We start from the raw sequence: 6,908 nt of genomic DNA, 5'->3' as shown, positions 1-6,908 counted from the left end.
CATAAGGAAAAAATTATACCAATTCTCTGCAACCCCTTCCAGAAAACAGAAGCAGAGGGAACAGTACTTTGGGTGTATCTGTGAGAGTGTTTCCAGAAGAAACCAGCCTCCGAATCAGTGAACTGAATAAATAAAGGTTTCCCCTCACTAGTGTGGGCAGGCTGCATCAATCCACTGAGGGCCCCAATAGAATAAAAAATGGAAGAAGAGTGAATTCTTTCTCTCTCTGCTTGAGCTGGGACATCCGCCTTCTCCTGACCTTGGACATAGGAGCTCCTGGTTCTTGGGCCTTTGGACCTGGACTGAATTACACCCCCAGCTTTCCAGGTTCTCCAGCTTGGAGATGTCAGCTGGCGAGACTTCCTGGTCTCTATAATTGTGTAAGCCAATTGATTATCCATATGGGATTTTTATATATAAAAATCCCATTGTTTTTTCTCCTTTGGAGAACCCTAATTCACCAGCATGATACTAATACCCAAATCAGACAAAGACAGTATCAGAAAGGAAAGCTGCAGACCAACATCTCTCATGAGCATAGATGTAAAAATAGGCTCAACGCATCTGTCGTGGCACAAGTCAGAATAGTGGCTGCCTCTGGGGCGGGGGTCACCTGGCACCTAACAAGTGCTCGGGCGCTACTGGGGTGCTGGGTGTGTCCATACCTTCATCCAGTTGACAGTTCTACGGCCATACACACGTGTAAAATTACATCAAGCTGCACGTTCTGTGTAAGTTATACCTCAGTGAAAAAGGAAATGGTAAGGAAAACACCAAACCAAAAACAACTCCTCGGTGAGGTATCATTTCACTCCCACCAGCTGGGCACAGGTTCAAATGTCTGACACTGTCAAGTGCAGCCAGGTGTGCAGACGCGCCCAGGCTCTTGTGTGGCATTGTCCAGTAGAGTCAAGATGACACACCCACAACCAGCAACTGCACTCCTGGGAGGACACGCACTGGCCGGTCTCAAAGGCTCTGTCTGCAGGAGCACAGACCTGGAAGCCACCCAAACGCCCCTCCACAAAGGAACGGACAGACGAGGCACAACACATTCACACAACAGAACAGCAACAAGAGTGGGAACAGGTTACAAGGACGCACAGACACTCGAGCGACTCTCGGGAGCATCTCTCTGGGTGAGAAAAACGCGTCGCTGAAGAGCAGGCGCTGCATAACCGCGTTAACTCAGATTCACACACGCAGGCCCGAGCAGCACGTGTGTAGAGAAGCGAGCACGTGGCAAACCATAAACATAGAAAGAGGAGCAAGAGATGATAAAATACTGCATGGGGTGGGGACAGGAATGGCTCGGGGAGGGCACGGGCGCCGCGAGGCCACGGCTGCTTCTCCTGAATCCGAGTGGCGGACGCACGGGTGTCGGTCGGGTCGTATTTTTTCAAACTTACATGTATTTGATAAATATGTGTTCCCATCTGTCCCTTTTTCAAAACACTGGTGGCACCGTCTAGCCTCTGTGGGACGCGGCACGGGGGGGTGGAGGGCCCCTGCGGGCCACACAGTGCAGTGAGAAGGGAGTCAAGGGCATGGGAGGGGGCGGGGAGGGCCTGTCCCCAGGTCAAGAACACACCCTTTGACAAAACACTGCCTGGGTTCGACGTCTGGTTTTGCCGCTTGTGAACTTCATGGTTTGGCGCCTTAAAGTCTCTGAGCTCCAGTGTCCCCATCCACAAAACGGGAGCAGCGATTTGTAAAGACACTGAAAGAGGTCAGCTGTGTAAACAGCTCAGCACAGAGCCTGGCACCTAACGAGTGCTCGGTCTCCATCACGGTGGCATGGTAGCTGGACGAAGGCATCACTGGTATTTGTCCATGTCCTTTCCCCTGTCTGTGCCTCAGTTTCTCCCCATGTAGTGGGATGCAGAATCTGCTGCTCTCTGGAGATCTGCTGATTGACACAGTGCTGACATTTATAAAAACAAAAAAGCACACACACCCCTCAAATGTGTAGGTTTCTAGAGCCAAAGCCAGGGTGTGCCCCACTGGGCATCCCCTCGCCCCTCCTCGGCTGTCCCATGCAGAAGATGCAGGACGAGCAGTCCAGGCCCAGCATCTGGGGACACACCCCTCAAATGTGTAGGTTTCTAGAGCCAAAGCCAGGGTGTGCCCCACTGGGCATCCCCTCACCCCTCCTCGGCTGTCCCATGCAGAAGATGCAGGACGAGCAGTCCAGGCCCAGCATCTGGGGTCCTGCAGGGGACACAAGCACTGAGAATCCTGCACCAGGCTGGGGAGAGGGGTGATCCCTGGGCATCGGGAGCTCAGATTCAGTGCGGCCTTTAGTTCTTCTGTATAGTGGCTCATCCCGGGACGATGACACCTGGGGCCGCCACCCCTCCCCAGTGAAATGCTGGCACTAAGACTCCCTTGCCTCCACCTGCCCCAGGTGCCTGGGCCTGAGTGAGACTTGCCTGGGCTGCTGGGTGTGACCAGGGTGGACCTCCAAGGGGTAGAGATACTAAAAGCCTTGGAACCCCACTGCAGCCCCTCGCGGGACATCTACAGCCAAGCTCAGCCCTGCAGCTGCCCTCCCGCAGAGCCGCACCTCGAAATGCTCAAAACCCCAGCTCCTCCAGCTCCCTCCCAACTCGGCAGGACTATCTTCTCTTCAACTCTCTTGGATGAGAAGGCAGGTGCCTGGGCTCTCTCTGGAGGGGGCTCCCAGGGCTCCTGCTGCACCTGTGGCTCTTGCCTAGCCCAGGGCAGGAGCACCTGCAGCCACACTGCAGGGCACCAGCATTGGGACGTTTAGCAAGTCTTCAGGCTTCCTGCCTCCCCAGAGACAGCCCAGGAATGGGTCGGCTATGGCTTGAGGGCCTCCAGCCCCCCCCCCAAGGACCAGTGGGAGCCACCTGGACGTTCCTCGTAGCCCTTGGGGCAGGACAGGCAGAAGCCACGGGGTGGATATGTGAGTCAGGGAAGCCGGCACAGTCCACAGCCCCCTTCTCTCCTCCCCAGGCTCTGAGTGTGCCAAGGACAGGGTTGCAACCTCCTGGTTGGAAGGGAGGATCCCACAGTGATTTGGGGACCAAAGGAGCAGCTGATGGCATGAGGGTGCTTGGCAGACTGTGGCCAGCACTAGTGCCAACACCCAGTAGCCAGACACCCAAGACAGACCTCACCTGCATGGTGAGGCTGTGCCTGGTGGTGACAGCACCAGCTGAAGGAGGGTAGGGGTCCCCACTGCTCCACAGGCGGGCGAGCAGCACAGCGATGTCACGCAGCCCCGAGCTCCTGAGGCCGACGCCCCTCAGGCACAAGAGGCTGTTGGAGGGTGCACAGGGCTTGGTGGGAAGGGGGTCAGCACTGGACAGACACACCTGTGTCCCACTCCCAACCGTCTGTTGGGGAGGTTGCCCCGGCACTCAGGACTCTGCTGCTCTGGGCCTCGGTTGCTTTGCATGTGAAATGGGCATCCTGCAGGGATTGCCAGGACCAAGATAGAGGGTGCGGAGCAGCTGGCCAGTGCGGCGAGTGGTATTGGTGGAGACAAGGAGTCACTGTGGCATCTCCCTGTTTGGGCCTATGAGCGTCTGCTCTGTGTCCACCACCAGGGAGGTCATGGTCAGGGGGCAGTGAGGGGGTGAAGGGCACGGAAAGAAGACAGGGATAGGCACAAAAGGAGAAGGAAATACTGGCCTTGCTACCAGAGAGCTTTCAAGCAGTCGAGGACCCTACAGAAAGGCAGTGTCCACCTGCCATAGACAACACCACGGGCTGCAAGAATCCTTCCCTCTGCCCTCCAGCAGCCCCCTCATGGATGATGGACCAGAGGCTCACGAGACAGGTGTGTTTGGGGGTTTGCAAGCAGGAGAGGGAGATGCTGACCTCCAAGACCAGCTCTGTCCACCTCCCAGCCTGTCTCCTAACTGCAAATCCAGGCGAGATGCAGGAATCCCCCAGGACTTCAACGTGAGGTTCCTTGCTGGTGAGTTCTCTCAGCAGTGGGTGTTTGAAGAGACCCCAGCCATCCCCGCTTTCCTGGCCCAGTTGTTTGAACAGCAAAATCAACCTCAAAGACCTCATTCTGCTTCTCAACGAGGTTCCTGTGGCTTGTGTGAAGACCACATGGATCCCAAACAGCAGGAAGATCCCAGGTCCCCCCGCCACCTGCCTGGTCTCCCTATGCGATGTATCTGGATCCTGCAATGAGAAATAAGCGCCAGGCTGAATCGCTGCAAAGACCAGAGCCCACGGTCCTGAGTGATCGACAAGGAGGCAATGAGACACAAGTGGTTTCGTAGGGCAGACCCCTGGGGAGCACGGCACCCAGGGAAGCTCGACTCAGAAAGCCAGCACCGCACGGGACCACCCCCGCTGGGTGGGTCTGCAGAGCTCTCACGGGTGCACACTGGCCTCACCGCACAGGCCATCGGCCACCACGCAGCTTGAAGGGACCATGCCTGAATTTCAAGGAGCGTGGGACCCCCCTCAGCCAGGTTGGTGAGAACCACCCTGGCGGCTTCCTAACCACCCAGATTTGGTGGTCCCACCCCACTGTCTAGTTCTCACTCCCCCTGAGAAGGTTTCTTTTGCATTTTTTTGTTGTCATATTGTTATTTTTTATTTTTTTAATGTGTATTTATGCATATTTGTGGGTACAGTGTGTTGTTTCAACACATGCGTACACTGTGCAGTGACTCGCCCAGGGCAGGAGGTATAGTTTGTGCCTGTTGATTCAACACTTCCCCTCCCCGCCGCTGTCCCCGCCCGGCCACTGGTGACCATTATTCTACTCTTCACGTCGGTGAGAACCACTGTTTTTACTTTAGATTCCACACATGAGTGACATCCTGCAGTATTGGTCTTTCTGTGCCTGGCTTACTTCATTTAACATGATGGCCTCCAGTTCCATCCGTCTTGCTGCAAGTGACAGGATTCCCTTTTTTTACATAGCTGAATAGTATTACATTGTGTGTACGCACCTCAGGGTTTTTTTATCCATTCATCCACTGTTGAGAATTTATGTTGTTCCATCTCTTGGCTACTGTGAATAGCGCTGAAATGAACATGGGAGTGCAGGCGTCGCTTCTGTGTATTGATTTCCTTTCCTTCGGGTATGCACCTAGTAGTAGCATAGCTGGGTCATAAAGTAGTTCAATTTTTAGTGGGGATTTTAACAAGTGCCCCCAGAAAATCCTTAGCATTGGGGAAGCTGGAAGAAACTGATCTAGACCAACCCTCCCCCATGCTAATGCCTGAACCCCGTCCACCCAGACGAGACCAGCTTCATAAACACTTTATAAACAATCAAAGAAGACCCAAATAAATGGAGAGCTACACTGTGTTCGTGGACTGGGAGACTCCGCATAGTAAAGTCATTAATTCTCCCCCAATTGATCTATAGATTTAGCATGATTCCTATCAAAATACTAGCAAGGTCTTTGTTGATATAGATAAGTTCATTCTATAATGTAAACAGAAAGAGAAATGACCTAGTAAAAAGCTAAACAGAAGTGAAACTGGAGTATGCACAAGCTAAAGCAATTTGGAAAAGGAAGAATAAAGTGGTAGAAATCACTTCGCCCTGTACAGCTACAGTAATCAAGACAGTGTGTGTTGGCAGAGGGACAGACACACAGAAGAATGAAACAGAAGAGGGGAACCCGACGTGGCGCACGCCAATATGCCGGCTCACTTTTGACAAAGGTGCAAATACACTCCTACGGCGGAACAATGGAATTCACACCAAAAGGCGCCGAAGCCACGAGACCCCCGTGGGGAAAAGTGAACCAGAACCCCAGCCTCGCATCTTAACAAGATTGTTTTAAAACAGATCATGGATTTCAGTGCAGAAAGTAGATTATAAGACTTTAAGGGAAAAAAATAGAAAATTTTTAGGACCTCGGATAGAATTTTTAGACTTGCCACAGCACAAGCCATAAAAGGAAAAACTGATGGATTGAATCTCATCAGAGAGGAAAACCCTCCTCTGCAAAAGACCCTGCTCAGAGGAGGAGAAGCAAGCTGCGGGGGCGGGGCGAGACTTGTGGAAAAGGACACGTGCCCACAGAATATAAAGAACTCGCTCAACTCAACAATAAAAATAAATTAATTATAAAACGGGTGTCTTAGTCCACTTCCTGTTGCTCTAGCAGAACACCACTGACTGCGTGACTTACAGAGGAAAGTTTATTTGGCTCACGGTTCTGGAGTCCGGGAAGTCGAACGCGTCTGGCGAGGGCCTTCGTCACGACATGGTCCAAGAGTGGAAGGGCAAGCGGCACGCAAGACACAGGGACGAAATCAGCCTGATGCTTTTATCAGGAGCCCACTCCCGCGATAACGTCACTCATGGCCTAATCACCTCCCAAAGACCCCACCTCTTAACACTGTTACAGTAGCCATTAAGTTTCCAACACTCAAGCTTTTGGGGACACGCTCAAACCGTAGCAATGGGCGAGAGACATGAAAGACGTTTCTCCAAAGAGGACACACGGATGGCAGACAGGCAGGTGAAGAGAGGCTCCACATCACGAGTCACTAGGGAGTGGAAATTAAAACCAGAAGAGCCTCCCCGCAGACCTATCAGAATGGATGAAATAAAAAACAGAGACGACGCCGCATGCTGGCGAGGACGCAGAGAAACTGGAGCACTCACGCACCGCCCGAGAGGGTGACAAACGACGCAGCCACTGTGAAAAGCAGGTCGGCAGCTTTTGTAAAACTAGACACGCGACCACTACACTCCCCAGCAGCATGCTGGCGAGGACGCAGAGAAACTGGAGCACTCACGCACCGCCCGAGAGGGTGACAAACGACGCAGCCGCTGTGAAAAGCAGGTCGGCAGCTTTTGTAAAACTAGACACGCGACCACTACACTCCCCAGCAATTGCACTCGTGGGCATTTATCCCAGAGAAAGGAAAACACGGTCACTCAAAACCCT

The sequence above is a fragment of the Galeopterus variegatus genome, unplaced genomic scaffold (genome assembly GCF_000696425.1).
Source record: "Galeopterus variegatus unplaced genomic scaffold, G_variegatus-3.0.2 Scaffold1707, whole genome shotgun sequence".
Taxonomy (NCBI): Eukaryota; Metazoa; Chordata; class Mammalia; order Dermoptera; family Cynocephalidae; genus Galeopterus; species Galeopterus variegatus.
Note: the sequence above shows the minus strand (reverse complement) of the source record.